Source organism: Cinclus cinclus, chromosome 5, assembly GCF_963662255.1.
Source record: "Cinclus cinclus chromosome 5, bCinCin1.1, whole genome shotgun sequence".
Taxonomy (NCBI): Eukaryota; Metazoa; Chordata; class Aves; order Passeriformes; family Cinclidae; genus Cinclus; species Cinclus cinclus.
In genome coordinates, this window is record NC_085050.1 from 39476274 (window position 1) to 39495735 (window position 19462).

A 19462-nucleotide genomic window follows, 5' to 3' on the forward strand; every position below is an offset into this window, starting at 1 on the left:
AAGTTTGTACTGCAGCATTTTTTGGAAGAGAGAAATAATAACTAAGATCTAAAATGTGAAATTGTTTTAACTGAGGTTCAGTCCAGTCCCTAAGATATATATATGCACTTTATATTAATATCCAGTCAGGAGATCTTTTAACTGAATGTATTAGCAAATATTGTCAAGGACATATATCTGGTTTACACATTACAACTTTTGCATATAAATGTGTAATAAATGCATATAAACCCATTGTTAGACATATTGGAAAGATTACTTTGAATAAAGTGATTGAATTAAAAATCTAGAGGTTTTTAAAATACTGTAACTTCTTGACTTTTCCAAACTTTCACAGTACAATATAATTTGACTTTGACATAGTGTATTCTGTCACATTTCTAAAAAGACATGGCTATAGCCTGGTATTTTGACTAACAGCCTCTCAGTAAGTTCACACTCATAAGATGGATATAAAATCTAGGATATCAAAATGCAAGTTCCTCTCTGGGTTCGCTATGAATTTTGCCAGAGGAAAAGGTAGTAGGAGGCGCTGATTTTCCTTTATGTTCTGGGCCTATTGGTATTTGGTTACCACTGGCATATTCCTGGGTGTTCTTATTCTATCCTGTGCAGGTTGTTTCATGATTTTCCTTCTGTTCTGTTCCTTTTTTAAAAATTATATTACTCTTTCTGGCCAGACCTTCAGATGATCTTAGCAGCTCTCTCACTTAAAACATGCAAAATATTTGATGGCCAGTTTCCTAAAATCTAAGATTTTCATTAAATATGGTAATGTACAGGCAACTGTGTCTGAATCATACAGTATATGAAATGAACCCAACATACTATAACATAACCTTTTAACAGAAGAAATTGATTATCATCACTAGCTATTCATATAATTCTTTTAGGTTTTTCCTTGCTGATCCCCTTTGGCAGCTTCTTAGAATTGCTTTGAATTTATAATTTGTGATGCTGGGAGTTTTAATTGCAATGCTAGGTTACATTTGATCAACTCAATATTAAATATCAAGGCCCTGCTGTGAGCCTACAGAAATCCATAGGAAGAAACTTTCATTGCAATATAATATGTGCATTCTTTACTGCACTGAAGATTCATGGAGTTGCTGTGTATGAGCTGTGCATTTTCTTGTGTCCTGATTATTTCAGAAAACCTGCTCAGAATTTTGCTGCCCCCTTTCAATGACAATTAGTGCACAGCCCTGCAGATTCCTGGATTCAGGGTTATGGAAGAAATCATCCTCGGCTGCCTTCCCCTAGACAAAACTAGGAAGATGGGAAGGATGAATCTGCTGAGAAAGTTAAGAGATAATTCCAACTGCTGAAAAAGCTACTTAAGAGACTCATAGGTCTTTCAAACGTGCAGAATTATTTATTTATTTATTTATTTATTTATGATGTAACGGACAGAACAATTCTCCAAGGGACAGGGTATCTACACAGTCAGCCTGCCTTTGAAGTAATGGCTCTTTTGGAAAAACTTTCCTCATGAACCTGAAAGAAAGACTTCCACATCCAAATAAGATGAATAAGGCCAATCTGCCAGGGTAAGTGCTCAACCCATGAAGTCCCATTACAATAATTCTGTCCCAAAGAAGGCCAAAAAAATCAGAAGTCAATGAAGGTGGAAAACAATAAAATGCTGGTAAAACACTGAGGACAAAAAAAAAGTAGCTTTGGCAAGAAAGTTACTGATTTACTGCCAATGTTCTTTTTGACTGTGGGTTAGAGAGAGAAACGACATTTGCAGCTATCTTCCTCCAGGCACCAGATTGCTAAGACAGGCAACAAAGCTTGCAAATGCTTTGGTAAAGTTCCAGTGTGGTGAATGGATGAGGAAAATGTGTAACAGCTTCACTAAACACTGAAATTTGAGTTGAAATAGTCGCATATCTTTTTTTTCTCCCAAGATCAAAAAGAAAAGTTAATTCAAGGAAATGTGTGGTTTGAGTTGTGTATGAATACCAGTTTTGGACTTTGTTAAAAAAAAAAAAAAATATATATATATATATATATATATATATATATATCTACTGTTCAGGTTTATAAGAAGTTTTAAAACATTTTTTTCTCATAATCTTGATAAAATGTATTGAAAAATGGTGTTGTGAGATGAGAAAATTACATTCTGGCATTAAATGTTCAAAATTAGTTGCTTCAGCTTTTTTTTTTTTTCAAATAAAACATAATATTTTGATAAAACTATGAAATTAAGCACTAAGAAGCATCTAAAATCCTCTCCTCCCCTCTGGAAAAAAACCCTCATGTTGATGGAAAGAAGCCAAATTTTATGAATAACATGGTTCCAAATAAATGGCATTTTTGGACATCCTTATGACTTTATAAAGATACACTGATAGGACATCTCCAGTTCTTACACATTCTCATAACATCCTAGATGTTACATGTGACTTCGCAGTAAATTACAACCCTTTTAATGTAAATGAAAACCATTTGTCTTCCATAATTTTGTAAGGTTCCTTCACAATAATTCTATAGTGAATGGGACTGGAGAATAGAAAAGGATAATGGAGTAGCTGTAAAAACTTTTTACCTTCTCTTCCTAAAGGAGATAGTAACTCAAGTGGAAAACTGTATAACTGGAGGCACTGCAAAGGAAAAATAGTAGGGAAGCTTGGAAACATAACTTTTAGACCACATTCATTTTAGAAACTGTAATAATGTTTGTTACTTTAAAAAGTGAGTTTGCAAATTGCCTAGGAACAAAAGGACTGCAGAAAAATCAGAAAAGAAGTAATATATCTTCACTTTTAAAAAACATATGATTAATATTATTGAAATTCATTAATCCCTTGCAACTGCTATTTCTCATTTCAGTAAGTTAACTCCTACCTTTGTACATTTTTCCACATTAGTTCTCACCACACACAGAGGTCACATTCTTTTCTATGATTTTTTTACAAAAACACCAAAGCACAGTGTCTACTGTGCTTATTCTCTGGTACTATGTGTATTAGAATGTTTGTTTGAGGAAGAATAAGCAAAGAGATGTGTGGGTGATAGCTTTGTTATTGTAGAAAGACTAAGGTTGAGAAATAAGCAATAGTCACTATGGCAATGAACTTAAACTCACCATGTACCAATGTAAGGTTTTTAAAATTAATTTTTTTTTTTTTTTAAATTAGATGCAACATGCAAACAATGAAGGAACAAGTGAATGTTGATTTACAGTCCAATTCTTCTAACTACATCAAGCTCAATGCACAGATCCTGGGGTGCTAGAAAATGAAGAAAAACTGAAACTAGAAGGGGCAAGAGAAAAATATGAGAGGAAGGAATAAAAGCATAATAATTTATCAGTCTTTCTTGACAATAGTACTGTTACCTTGGTATAAGCTTTAAATTAATTTTTTTTCAGCAGATACTTAACAACTGACTGCAGAAATTAAATGCACTTTTCTACTCACGGCTTAGTTTCAGGCATATGACTGAATGTCATAATTCATCCAGTGAAAGCTGGGACAGTCTGTTTGGACTGTTCATAGGGCTACTGGTCAGTTTTCAGCTATTTAATAAAGTATTTGGTTGGATGAAAGCAACTGACAGGATGTACAAAAAACATGCATGGTCTATCTTTAAAGCGGAGCTATGGAGAATGAATTGTTAGTGGAACAACGGTGTCAATCATTAGTAAAATAAAGGTGATTATATGATTTAAAGTATCTTCATATAAGCATATGTACAAGTGCATAGATAGAGACACAAATTAGATATATAGACATATATACACACAGACAATGCTATGGAAGAGGTTTTCTTGTTTTCTTTTACATTAACAACCATAAGTGTATAACCCAGTAATGTATTGCTGCACACAGATACTCTCTGATTGATTACACTGCCATTGTAAAAATTTCCTGTGATCAATTGTCAAACCACAACAATTCCTATCACTTACTCTTTCAGGAAAATCAATGCACTTCAGATCCAAGGCTTATTTACTGCATCTCATTTAAATTTCACCATACCTATTGCTAGCATTTTGATTTGTTAAACAGTGAAAAGAATTGCAGTATAAGATTCCTAAAAATGCAGCTTCCCAAGCTGTTGTGCTTTCCTCTTGGTTCTTTTGGGGGCAAACAATGCTAGAAAAGACTACCTGGGATATCCATTCAAGTCCTGTGCTATAGCAGAGCTGTTCTTTGTTCTGCATGTGAGCCTTCCTGCTGATTCTTAGGAACAAATTTCTGTGGCTGCTATAAATTGAACAGTTTAGTCAAAAGCACTAGAGGTAATCAAAATTACCTACAAGATAATAAATTCCTTTTGTATTAACAACAATTTAATTTCTGTATGTGGGCTGAAAAGGGAAAACGCCCTAAATTAAGCATTATGAACATTGTAGCTCATTCCAACAAGTGACACAAATACTCAGTATTACAATATTGGAAGTTCTTCCTTAATGTTTTTAAAGGAGAGAGAGAACCAGCCTGCTGAATATGTATATTTGTGTGGAATGAAATGTAGCAGATTGGAGAAAATGTGAACTTTTCAGTCCATTCCTGAAATTCTGATGCTGACAAATGGTGATTTGTCTTTGTTCCAAATGCAACTCTTACAGCATTTTGCAAGATCAAGCTCTCTAATAAAATATAGCATAGCAATTAGTAACCACATTCCCAGTGAGCTGCTGGAAGGCATTTAGATGCCACAGTAATGCTATAATGACCACTCAAAAAGAACAGCTATAAAGAATGTACAACTTAGTTAAGGAAAGTGAATATTTTTATGGTATTACTTTCTGCTTAGACTTAAATGATTATTTATAGAATCAGGACTGTCAGTTGCTAACATAAATAAATGTAACTGGTCTTTGTCTCCTTTGTTTCCCTGGCTACTGTGTGTGCAGTGCATCAGTAAGGACAGTAATGTCTGTATGTCCAACCTACTGCTTTCTTCCCTGTTATCTCCCAAATTTATGGACCCACAGGTGATATTTTCCTTTATTTCCACTCAACTACTGTTTTCATTATACTGACAAGATGCCATTAGGTAACAGAGAAGCTGACTGCTGAGTGTGGCAAAAATGATTTGTTACAAGAACCCCCCCAAATCAATATTTTGCATCACTTATGAGAGAATGACACGAGAGAATGACAGAATGAATCTCTCATCAGTTATAAGAGGTTTTTTTTTTTTTTAATACAAGCAAAATAGCCATTGCTTTACTTTTAAGGTTACAATTCCTGTTTCTTATTGGGTACCATAATGACTTAAGATAGTTTCCTTACAAATCTTTTGCTACTTAAAGGTACCCACACATCTACAAAGTCCTTTGAACTGAAAGCCACAAGAGGTTCATTGCAGGCTGAGTAACTTGAATCATTTATTGATTATAGTTTTGGGGCAAACAGCTCATGACTGACGTGGGAAGTAACAAACTAATAGGTGATCAGATTTTAAAGAGAAGTTAAGATTTTGATCTAAAAATGCACACTTTTTTGGTTTTCCCAAATAAAATTAACAGAAATTCCAATTGGTTAGAGTACTCAAGTAGTAAATCCAAAATGTTGAATTTTTAAATTCATGAATGTATTGACTAACATTCAGATAGCAAAGATAAGGAAATTATGCTCTCAGTAATATAATGTGGAAAAAACCAAACCATCCCCCACCAATTCCACAGGGATTTTTTCCTACTTTATGACTTTTCTGAAAGCTTGAATAACTCACAGAAAAGACTAAAGCAGAATTTAGGGAGGCAATATAACTGCCTCACCTGTCTCCTCATAAATAGATTGCATTCATCTTGGCTTCCCTCTCCTTGATTACATTTCGTATTTGAAATTGTTATTATCCTAAATTATTTCCTGTTTCAAATACAGATTTTTCAATCCAGTCTGGCATGCATCTCACTGAGGTGCCTAATTGCCTTCATACTGGAAAAAATTGCTTGAAAAACTTGTGCTTTCTAAACCCAGACTGATTCATGCATAAGGGAACATCTAGACAATATTATTTTTCAGCATGCAACACAAGGTATGAAAATGGTAAAAGATCTGAAGACTATTAAATCCCTCAGCACCTAAAAATCTCCTGTTAATCCTGTAGGAAAAGGCCTTCTATATCAGGATCTACATCAAAGTACTCAATATTTCAGAAGAAAAAGTAAGGATTTTAGATGCTCAGAGACTGTGTTTTGCCTGATCACCCTAACCAGGACTGTAACTGATGCAGCTGAAGACCCCACTGGATAGAAAGTCTAGGAAGTCTGAATAGGGCTACATTGAAAACATGACTTTCAGTCCAGGGCTAAAATACTTAGCAAACATTTAGTTCATTTACCTATTTCCACTCTTCCTCCTGTTGCTGGAAACCAACCACTTTCTATTCAAACTAAATGTTACAGTAAATCTCTGTACTACTCACTGTCTTTGCTGTTCAGAGTAATTGGTTTTAAAAACATAGTAAAATTAAAATATGCAGCACATGCAGCCTTGTCTGTCGCACCCCTAAGCTAACATCAGAGTTAAGGTGCAACATAAATCAGCCCAGAAGGGGAGTTGGGGAAATTTATGCCACTGAGGCAAATTTTTTTCTAGTTTCCACATGTGGAGGGATCAAAAGAGCCCAAAGGAGAACGAGTCGAGAGCAATACATGTTTGCCTGGCTAAGTCAGTATATCTCAGAAAAGGAGCAGGAGCCTTGACACACATACATAAGATTCTTGTACTCTCTTACAAAGTGTCAATAGTTCCAAACTCAGTCTTGTGTAAGACAAAGAAAAGTTCTCAGTGATAACTGCCAAGTTACTCAGTGATAACTGCCATCTTTAACTCCAGTGGGACCTAAATATTTTATTAAACATTAAATATATTATTAAACACTTTAAAATACGTTTTTGTGGAGTTATATGAAATTCCTGATACCTTGCTTTAAAAAAAAAATATTTTGTTCTCTAAGCATGTTTGACATCCCATCAATAAACATTTTTGCACACTGGGTTTCTTATCAGTGTTTCTACCATCCTAGTTGAAAAAAATGTCATAAGATTGTTTTCTTATGCTAAGTTAATGTACTAGTTTTGCAGACTGGGGGATGTTTTCTCAGCAGGGAAATAATTATTTTGAAGATAATGGATTTTTCTTAATGATATCTTAAACTTTCATAAGATACCCAGGGCTTCAAGCCAAAACATCCACAGCATGAGTTTGACTCTCTTTTGTCAGTGATTGTGTGGATAAATATGCATTAAAAATGATCCTTATTCTACTGATAGGTGTGTAATGTATAATTAGATATATCCAAAAGCTAGCATAGTTAGTGTGTTGAAATAAACCCTTCATGCACAATGCCCATCTAAGTGCTGGTGGACACAGCATTTCCCAGGGAGAAGGGTTTTGTGATGCTCTGTTACCTGTTCTAGCAAGGTTTGGCATGGATTAGGGCTGTGTCATCACTTGCACCTCTTTGACTCCATGAGCTGTGCTGCACACCAGGTGATAAAACAAGTCCGAAATTATGATTCTAGGCAACATGCAATGTGTAGCAAAGAGGGACTTCAATGATTTCATCTCAATTTTTGTAACTGCAAAGAAGTTATGGAAGTCTGTAATACAGCACTTAGCATTTTTCTGTCTGAGAGCTACTTTTGATCTCAATCCTGCCTCAGTCATTTAGCTTTAGGATGCTTCAATGCCATTAAATGAAATGAGATAGGTTGCATTAGGCAAAAAGATTGCAGCAGTTTTCAGGAAAAAAACATGCTAAAATTCCATTAACTTGCCAGAATTGAACTTCTCTGTTGAACTCTAACTCTTCAAAGCTTCCTCTTGATATGTTTTTATAAATGCAAGACTCTGGCTATGGTGTTTTAAATAAAACTCATTTAGAGCTTTAGATTTAGTTTATAAGTATTTTATTGGGAATATTTCCATCTATAAGTAATGTATTTTATTGCTTAACATGATTATTTAATATAACATTTAAGAGATGCTACTGACTATAACTTCTATAAATTCCCTGAATCCAGCTGTTTTCATCACTGCCAAACTTCTGTTATTTTTTTACCTCTGAGTTTGACTGCTGTAGTTGCCAGAATTCATGAAGAGAATCAGGAATATTTTCAATCGTAAATTATGACAAACTACTATTGCAAAAACATTTTTCCATGTGAAATAAGTATTGCAATAATATTTGTTTGCTTGGATCGGGAAAGGTCAGGGAATAACTTTGGAGACCCTATTTTACCAGAAGAAATAACTTAATGTTCAAAATAATTTTAATAGTGATTCTTATTTTGCAGAATACCCAGTGCATTGAGTACATCTCCATTTTTATCTACTTTCACCTTCTTAAATAATTCCAATCTGCTAGAATAATGTATTTTTTCTTTGGAAAAAAAACTAAGTATAGTTTTTAATTATTCTAAAATTTTACTTGAATTTCCTTATTCTACAAACTTCTTCACTCAACTCCTTTTTCAAATCAATTTCAGGGCTCTGTAACTCTATTAAAAACAGCACATTAAAATCTCCTCTTATTTCAGACTGTATTTTGTGTCAGGACTTTTCTACAAGTAGGTAATTATTTTATTAAAAGAGTCTAAAATCAATACTTTGATATTTATATGTCTCAAATGTACTGATTATTTTATTAAGAAAAAAAATGAGAGTGAAATAAATTGTTTTCAAGGGCCTAAGTTTCACAAATAAATCTTATTTCATGTAAAAAATATATCCATGAGTACTTTGATTAACAATGCCCAGATAGGAATAGAAGCAGAGCATTAATTTAGTTTAGTTTTATGTTACTTTAATCAGGCCAAATTGACAAAAAATACAAATAAATCTGAGATTATTTCTCATTCTTCCATGGTTGTAAAATCCACACTCCCCTGATGCAACCAGCACATGAAGAATATAAAAGCATCCATTTTTTTTAATTTGTCAAGAGCAAGCTGTTGCTTTATAATAAGTTTAGCCTTATAGTTTGTGGAAGTCTAGAGTTCATTATTAACATGGCTAAGTATCTTATTAGTTATGCAAAATTAACACAAGATGGTATACACTTCTAAGTGGTAGAAAACAGAAGAACTTATAATATTATGTGTAATATATATCAGTACAAAATTCTTAACTGGACTGTACTCATTACTGATTTTATTTTAATGAGGGTTTTTGAGTATCTGTCATCCCTAAAAGTTGTTGGTGTTCTGATGTGTGGCTACAGCAAATGAGAATTTTTCAAGACTATGGAATCTTATGCCTTACTCTAAAGAAATTTAATCAAAGGGAATCTACATTCTAGACTTGGTCTGATAAAATTTGTCTGAAGTCATATGGAATAGTCTAGGCAAGTGTATATCGCCAAAGTACCATAGAAATAGTAACTTCCATACAGAGAAGAAATTTGTGAGCTGCAGTTGTCTCATTTCTTGCCATTCTTTAGTCCTACAACAGACATTAAGATACCTCCACCTGTATTTCTGCCTGTACAGGTTTGAAAAGCAAAACCAGTGAGACTTCAAGTCAGTAATACAATTTTTAATAGGGAAAGGAAAACGGAGAAACAAAATACATGCAATAATACAAAATAAAACCACTGACAGAGTTAGAATACAACCTGATACCCTGTCAGTCAGGGTGTTGGTGCAGTCCGATTAAATGGTGGCTACAGTCCTCCTGGATTACAGATGTGGTTCAGTTGAAGCAGTGGTATTGTAGAAGGTGCAGTTTTCCTCTGAAGGGTCCAGCGATGATGTGGAAAAAGCCTGGTTCTTCCTTTGGAATCCAGTGGAAAAAGGCTGCTTTTGGCATTCTAAACCTCAGTTTTTATCTAGGTAGGAAAGGCTTGGCTCCTCCTCCTGGCTGGAGCATCTCCCAATGGGATGATGTAATCTTATCAGTTATACAGTAGGACTCAATGGCCCATTAACAGAAGATACTTCCCACAGAGATAAGGATGATCACCCTTCTCAGATGGTAATAGAATATATAACTTGTTTTGTAAACCAGGACACTGCCAAAATCTAAGTTCCAGATCTAGAGCTGATTGTTACCTATTGAAACTGCTATCTGTCATCATGTGACCCTAGAAAACCCCCTCTGTGGTTCTTATCATTATGGCATAAAAACAATGCATACACAATAGAAATACAAATCACAGTGTTATTAATAGAAAATGTGCAATAAGGTCTTTCTGAGGGTTACAAAGTACCCTATAAACACAGCTTGTAGCACGTGACACAATTTATCCTGCAGAAAAGTTCTTCTTTACCCTTCCCGCCTTTATTCATGTTGTAGAATTTTTCCAAGTTGGGCGTCAGTGAAACATTTAGAAGCATTAATCTCTTTGTATTACTTTAAATTACTGACAGGTATTGATAGATCCTGACTGGTGAGGGTTTATTTGGGTTGGGGGGAGGTTGGTTGGTTGGTTTGTTTGTTTGCTTGGTTTGGTTTGGGTTTTTTAATTTTTTTATGTATGCTCATAATTTTACAGCAAGGATGCCTCTAGAAGAGCTGGTAATATACCCAAGGGACTGTGGTCATATAAATCTCAAGTGCCAAGCAATGCAATGCTTTTTCTCTAAACAAAGCAGAAATGTTGCATGTAGAGTATTTTCTTCAAACATATCTGGGGAGATTCTTCCCAGGCTTTGAGATCTTACATCTCAGCAATACTGAATCCTGTCATGGAGATGCACTGTGAATGCTAATGTTTCAAGTCTTGCTTGTCCTTAAAATATGTCATGCTAGTCCTCGCAGCATCTGCAGTGCAGCAGTCATATTCAGCAATTAAAAAATACCCTGTGTCTGTCTTGTGAGTTCCTCAAGCCTAGAAAGTAAGAAGCCTTATTCCTTTCTATTCAAAGATAGTCAACAGGCTTCAAATCCTACTTAATTAATAGATATCACTTTAAATGAGGTACATCATCTGAATAATAAAAAATATTCTGAAAAGTTATGTGTCTTATGTCTGTCTGAGAAGGGGAACATTTCTCTCCACTAGTCCTTCAAAATGCTTTTCAAATTTGATGACTGCCATGTCAAAGTTGGACAAAGATCTCTACGGGATGCTGCTAATCACCGAGGAATAATGAGACAGACAGCTCACTGCTATTTGTAAAGTACTGCTGACTGATCCATGCACAGTCTTCTAATAGCCTTATGTGGACATTGTAGGGAAAACTGACGAAAATAGACCCAGCTAAGATTCTAAAGATCTGACTTCTGAGGAAGAACAGCTTTTGTCTACCTTTTCTTTCAGAAAGGAATGCTGATGGTCAAACAACATACTGGTATTTCAGCATGCACCTATTTGAAATGTATCATGAGTTTCCTTGTTTTGTACTTATTTACAGGAACAAATTACATGGTTTGAACTCAGAAACTGAATGATAGGCATTTAATGATTGAAGTAATATGAGCATACCTCGGTCTGAAGTGTTATAATGATAAGAGCAGTTTGTCTTAAATTTTATGACACACCGCAAATTTGCCATTGTTGATTATGAAAAAGAACACTTAAATAACATGTAGAACATTTTTATTTGTGTAACAAAGTGCCCATTTTGTCTTTTTAGCATAGCTTTAGAGTGATGATAATTTCTATTCAAAGACTAATTGGATTACATTTAGGTGTGGGGTTTTTTTTTTTTTGTCCAAGCTGTGTGTAAGTAAATTTTTGTCATAAAGACTCCCATAGGAACTTTCCTGTAGGAAAATTCACTGATACTGTGGGAAATGGGATGAGACAAAACACATGTCTTTTCATGCAGAAACCTCAAAACTAGGAACATGTATTTTAAGGTTTGGCTTCTCGGATTATTGAATAATGGGAAACAATCTTTTCTCCAGAAGTTCCAATATACCTACCTTTTTTAAAAATTCAGTTTTAGCTCAGTATTTAATGATCTGAAAATAAACTTTTTTCACACAGTTCTGCTATTAAATTTATAACTCTTATGAAGAAATAAAATTTTGGATCAGTATTCTCTCAATTTAGGCCATAATGGAACACAGCTTTCTGTAGCAGTTCATGTTATTATTATCATTGGACATAACCTCATGTAGCTTCAAAATCTTTTACCCATTTACATTTATTTCAAGCAATTAAAACTGATTATAAAATATACATAAGGGGGAAAAAAACATACGCTGCCTTCAAATATTTCCAAGGCTACAGAAAAAAAAAAAGGACAGTGGATAACTGCATATCAATGAAACATTTCTCTAAAAAGAGCTTCATCTTAGCTGAAGTGTACGCAGTGTTTCTTATGTAAAAAAAGAGCCCCACAATGCTAAATCCTGACATCCATGGCACTCTGCAGTCACTTCTCTTTCCCCAGTATCTCTGGTAGCATCCTACTAGCTTACCTGAATTTTTGTTTTAACCAGAAATAGAATCAGCTGAATAATACAAATCCTGTCACTCCAGTAGAGGCAATAGCATCCCTCAAGGAGCATGCAGATGAGGAGGACCAGGTCTTTGTCTTTTTGCAGGTATTTTCACTTAACTACCACATTTCTCTTCTTGATGATAGGAAAAGGTAAAGGAAGGGATTAATGATTTTCTGGGGAGCAGAAACTTCAAGCCTGTCCCTACTCCTGACTGTTTGAGCTCCACAATGGACACAAGGTAGACAGAATATCAGAACAGACAAAAGTCCTCCATGCTTCTCTCTGACACAGTGCTGGAGCAGCCAGCAGAATTTCGCATTTGGGTAACCCAGCACATTTTCATGTAATGAAAGGAGGAGGCAGGTCAACTGCAGTGGTTATGCAGGTATCACTAGCTCAACCCCATTTTGAAAGAAACCTGAAAATCTGAAAAGTCAATCTAATTAAAGCATTCTGAGAGTGGCTGCTGAATCAACATTTCCCATTATGTTATCATTAGGATACAATTTTTTTATTGGTTATAATATGATACTGTATGCGATACCACAAACTGATACTACAATCAGCGTATATAATATATTACTGGAAGTTATACTTCCCATAAATTTCAGGCTTCACCTAAGTCTTTGAAGTATAACTCCATCTCTATGTATAATCTAGCAATTCATTATGTCCAGTGTCTTCTGCTGACATGAAGTATCAGTGTCATCAATTCTTAGAATAATAGATATATTTATGTTTCCAAGGCTTTGTTTACTTGTTTGTTTCATTAGAAAACAAATATTCTCTTTCACAAGGCCAAAGATCAGTCCTTTTCTCAAGGGCTTTCCACGCGTCATTCTACTCAGGAATAATTTCCCTGGTATCTAAAATGTCACTCATTTCTTCTTATCTTTGATTTGACCATGAATAAATGACTACAGACTGTCTGTGCACTGTGCAGTGTTTAAAATGTTCTCAAAACATTTTTATCTTGAACAACAGGATTCTCTCAGGACACAGCTCCATCAGCAAGGTTTGTTTATAGCCTTGAGCATTCAAAATTTCACAATGAGAGGCAAAGGGCAAGGCTCAGTCATATGTTGTGGCAACTGCACAGAAACCACCAGGTTATACTGTTTCCAGGAATGAGAGGAAGGATAGGCGGTACATCAAAATTGTACCAACAGCAATGGATGATTATCTCAGAATTATCTCAGAATTCATGGGACCCTATTTTCTCTTGCACTAATGGAAAACTAGGATTTGAAAACACATAAATGGTGAGGCTTAACTTCTTGAATATGAGCTGACATACAAGACTGAATTCTAAGTTTCTGTTGATGAGTATTACAGGAACCAAGATATTAGTCCCTTTTCATACTCAAAAGAGGAGCAGAGCTCTATCTTTCTTTAATGTCTCTAACCTTCCACTTTCCATATTGCTTTGGGCCGTTATATACTTCTGTCTGTGCAAATGCACAGCTAAACCAGCGCAAAATGGAAACCTTATGGGACAAGCATCTACAACTGTTTCAGATTAGACTTTACATGCAAGGTCACCGTACCTGTTCCAAACAGGACACCACCCTTGTGTACCTCCTCCCTTCTACTACTTTCCAACCACCTCCTCTCTTCCTATTAAATAAATTTTAATAACAAAATAAAGAAAAACACATACATTCGATTTTTTTAATGACTTGTGCTAAGTCATGAAATAAACTTTATGAATTTAAAGCATCTGTTACATAAAGTAAGTTAGGACTTGAGGGATTACAATAAGGTTTTTCTCAGGTCATGAAAAGGAGGTGTTTATTCCATTTTCACTGTAGTTCTATGTGAAAAAATGCAACACACTTGTAAAACTTAAAAAAATTAATCTCTCTGAACTTGGATTAGCTACAAATAACAAAACAAAACTGAAATAATTTTATTCACTAATTCACAATACCTTCTAGAGAAATTAAACATTTTGACAGTTTGTGAAATAAACAAGTAGCATGTTTATTACAGTGAGCTCTAGTAAAGGGAGAATTTTCAATTTTTAAAACAGAAGTTACAGCTCAAAACTGGATTTTTCTACAATTGTTGCAGTTTTATGAATTCATGTAAATTGAAGTTTGCTTAGGTCCACTGCAGTACCTTCAGTTACATGTGGCCCTTCTCAGCCCCCCACTTAGGCAGAGGAAAGAGGGCTGAAGCTGCTGAAGTAAGATGTTAACAGTCTCAGCAACTTTCAAAATTCACCCCTATTAACTTTCCATATCAGTCAGGTTGCACCATACATCTCAGCTTTGCCCCTATGCTGCTCTTAAGTGTCCTCTACAATACCGTATGATTTTTACACATTCACACTATAGACTCTTCATACTGCAACTAAAAGATAAGCTGTTAAAAAATCTGATAAAATACATGTTGGGGGTTGGTTCTTTCCCTTTTCCCTCTGTGGAATTTTCCCCATTGTCATGCTAAGATACCTGTTGACTGGGCCCTGGTGACAAAGGTGGGGGGGAGAGAAGAGGGAAACCCCTCGATATCCAAACATCCAGAAGAGCAGATGGAAGGCTCTGGCTCGTCCCATTTCCCCTGTGGAGTTCGGACGAGAAGGACGATCGCTGCCTGTGTCCCAATCCCTGCCATCCCAGTGTCAGGAACCATCCTCACTGCTGTCAGACCCTGCCCTGCTGTCTTCTCGCTGTGAACTACCACCATCCAGCACTCTGCTGAGCACCAGGACCCACACCGTGAGCTGAGAGCTCTCTCTCCATCTCTCTCTCCCCCTGGGACAGCTCTGCCATCACCCCCAGCCCTCCTGCAGCTCTGCGGGACCCGCCCGCCCCCAGCACCGGGAACTGCAGCTCAGGGAAAAGGTGCCTGCAGCCAAAAAACACTGGGACTGAGTTACTGTTCTGTTTGTGGCTAATTTCATAGCTGTTGTTGTTCTTGTTTGTCTTGTTAGATATACTAGTAAAGAACTGTTATTCCTACCCCCATATCTTTGCCTGAGAGCTCCTTTAATTCTAAAATTATAATTTGTAGGGAGGAGGGATCATACTCTTCATTTCAAAGGGAGACTTCTGCCTTTCTTAGGAAATACCTGTCTTTCAAACTAGGACAAAACACCACTCTTACAGAAAAAAACTCCACTGACAAATAATTCCTGAACAAAATCCAAAAAAATTCCAACTTTATGCTAGAAACAAACTGCTAACTGGTGACTTCCAAAAGAATCCTGAGAAGACAAAGAAAACCTACAGTAGTAAAAAAAAAAAGCTAATAGTGGGGGAAAATTAAATGCAAATGTGAAGTGCAGTTTTGATGGCATGAGTTAAAGGAGCATTGGAAATTACCTTGCTATTTGCTGAGGAATGAGTGTTCTTGGAAAAAGGTAGGCCATTTTCCTGTATTTAACATTAATGGCAATCTCTGGTACATGTATTGAATGGGAAATACCTATTGATTCTTTTAACTTCCAATACTGAAAGAATGAGACAATATGAACAAGGAATTTCAGTTTCAATTTCTGTCACGCTGAATGGACTCTGGCAAGGACAGCCAGCCAGGCTGGCACTACCAGCCTTCCTACCAAGTGGGCTAAGGCTGTCCTGAAGTGAGCAGGAACAAGCCTGAATGCTCCTTGGAGCTGGACAGAAGACAGGACTGACCTACAGGCATGCATAAGGTTTGTATTCCAGGCCTGGGAAGCCAAACTAATCTATACTGCCGTTATTTTATTCCAAAAAAAAATTTAAAATAAAAATCAAATCTGTATTTTTTTCCCCACAAACACAGCAGGGGCAGACTACACTCACAAGTACAAATAAGAAAGGGAATTCCAGAATAGTGAGACCAACCTGGGCAGCCAGAGACATAGTTCCAAGCCTCCCAGACAGGGTGATGGAGGCCAGAGTTCTCAACATATTGTCTAAAGAGGTCACTGCTGGGGTTAGTGATTATGGGCCTGTCATACTGGGTATGGGACCAGCTGACAGAAAGCTGATGGGTGAACAGTGCCCTCCTGTAGAGGAGCAAAGGCTTGAGGTGAGCTCAGGTTGCCCCTCAAGTGAGAGGAGAGGGACTCACCCTCCTTACAGAGCCATCCCTCTCCCCACATAGCCAAAGGAGCAATGTGGCAAATGGCTCCTGAACCTCAGACTGTTGTCATGCACATTCACGGTTTTCCATTGCACTGGAAATGGTTTGTTCTGTTTCCCCTCTCAGTCTGTAGCATGTGGTTCATCCCTCTCCTTAACCCCTTCCCTTTTTCCCCTGATCAGCCCTGATTGTCTGTGATCCGGGCTTCCTCTGCCGCTCATGGAGGTTTGAAAAAGTCCCGTGTTTCCCATGCTCTCGCTCTCTCCCTGGAACCCTTCAGGATAATAAACTTGGATTATCCTGGGAAGGAGAGCCTCCTCTGATCTTCTGCCTTTGTTCATGTTGGAAAACCCCTCCCTCTGACCCAGAGCTAGCTGAGGCAGGTCAGAGAGACCAGGGGGACCTCGGCATCAAATCTGACATTGTTTACAGGGAGATCATCCAGGTTTGAGCAAGAAAGATGACCAGTAGGTCCCTCCATGGGGATGCTCATATAGGACTGAAGCCCTATGCCCACAGCACCTCTCTTCTGCCCTTCTCCACTCTTTCTTATCCATCCTTCTTCCCTCATTCTCTTCCCTCAGTCTTCCCAGTCATTCTTCCTTCTTTTTGCTTTTCCACAGCCTGCAGCTTTCCTCCCCTGCTTCCTGCATTCCCTTCCTTGGCAGTAGCTCCTGCTGCTGGGGGAAGAGTTACAGCACAGGTTAGTGTGGAGGCCGATGGGCCGACTGAGATAGAGTCAGACCCTCTCCCCTGCAGGGAATGCCCCTAAGCGCTAACCTCCCTCATAGTAGTCAGGAAAAATTCCTTCCCAGCATGTCTCCCTGCCTAGGCAGATTGTTTGTACCCCAAGGGTCCTTCCCTCTTTTGTTCTGCCCCTGCACCCTCAGTTGATTTGCCTGTTGCTCTACCCCACCCCCTACCTTTCCCATATAAACCCAGCTCTTGCAGTCCTTTGGAGCTAGTTTGTCCCTGGTACCCTCTGTGCAAGAAGACCAATAAACATCTCCTTGGAACACCACATGAGGATCCTGTCCCTCTCTCCAGAGTCAGCCGAAGTGGACTCACAAAAGAGTTCAATCACTTTTCCCGGAAGCACAGACATGCCTGTGTCACCAGGTTGTCCTTCTCTGGACACTCCCCTGGAAGGTCGCGGCACTCTACCAGCGCGCTCCACCGTGACAAGTTAGCAGTCTTAACTTGGCTGAGACTCTAGACATATTGTTTTAGGGCATGAAAAGAAAAGCCCTGTAAGCAGGGACAGGCAGAAGAAGCACCTCTGTGCAGAACTTTGCTCTCAGGGTGTTTCACTATGCAATTTTCCCCCCACCTATGGATTGTGCATTGTTTATTTTTTTTTTTTAGTTCCATAGTTCCATTAAGATATAGATTCTTTAGTTTATCGTATTCATTATATGCATTATATGTCATATTCCAAAAATCTTTCCAGTTTAAAAAATTGTTTAAAATATAAAAATCCACGTCTCAAAGACTGTGTGACTGTCATTGAATCCTCTTTTTATAACCTGCTCCAAACCCACATTCATGACTCTCCATTGACTTGTATGGCAGTTTTTCATGTAGAGCAAAAAGAATACCTAAAGCAAAGAGGGTTTTCAAGTATTTCCTGCTAAAATAGTAATTCTTTGCTTTTACTTCAGGATATTGTTGCACAAGATTGTTTCCTCACTTACTATGGTGTGGAAAGACACACTCCATTCTCTAGCTCATTCTTATCTCAGCTTTTCCCACGTAATCTCCAACTCATTTTCAGTTGTACCTTTCTCTTGTCCTCTTGTAGTGAGTCAGTCTTCTTTCCATGTGGAGCCCCTGAGGATGAAATGAGTATTTTTTGAGGGCCCTTTTAGATTTTTTTTTCAGAACACTTCCGAATTCCCAGTAAATTCTCACTCTCCTTACCACAGTAGCCATTCTGGGAACTCAGCTACATCTCAGTACTAGGTGTTAGCCTACTTCTTTCTTTTTTTTTAAGAGCTAGTGTACTGCTTCCCAAATCAGACTTCTTTCCTTCTGGGTGTTACTGTATTTGTAGTCTCAGGTAGCTCAACACTTTTCCACAAAGTCAAAGCTAGTTTCCCTTAGTCTTCCTCTCCTCAAGGCTGCAGTTTAGGAACCCCGTCCTTTTCCACCTAAACCCCACTGTTACCACTTTAAAGTACTTCTACCCACCTAACTGAAACTCTTCAATGCCCATATGAGGGTAAATCTCTTTTTGCTTCTGAAATCCTCAAAAGTTGACATCTGGGATACCTCAGCATTTCCCAATAGAACATTCTGCTGTCCCTCAGATGGACTTCGATGCGGCCAATCTGAGACTTCATAACCTCTTCCATGAATCAACTCATGTTTTACTAGCCAAAACTAGTAATTCTTCTTTCTGAGTCATATTATCACTTCTAACCAAATCCTATACTATTGCTTCAGGTATTTGGGAATGCTTACCCCACTGCTAAATTTCACTATCTCCTTGACGTGTCTCAGCATTTCCTGCCCATGTCCCCTTAAAATATTTGGATGTCCTCTAGCTTCAAGAACCTCAGATTTTTGCCTAAAAATGGTCTACCACCCCGATGTACCTCAGTGTTTCCTGCCAAAAACCTCCACCACCCAGCTTGTATTGTATTGGCTTGTGTCTTGTCCCCTCCAGGCATCGCTCCTTCTGCGAGAAGCTTGTGACAAACCTCACTCAAGGCCTCCATCATCACTACTTGCCTTTCCCACCTAAATTACTCACTGGAGTCTCACACCTCTCTTCCAGGCCCTCTTAAGGGCCCCAGTGTTTCCCATAGAACAGCCCCTCCTCTCCTCAGAGACAGGGCAGCCCATCCCACCCACCTGAATTATCTCAGCGCTCCCAAGGTATCTGAGCGCTCTCTGCCTCCACGGTAACTTGGCATTTTGTCCTACAATCCAGCACATTTTACCCAAATACCTCATCTGTCCCCATTGGAAACCTCAGACAAAAGGGTCTTGTGGACTTACTGAATTTTGAATACTAG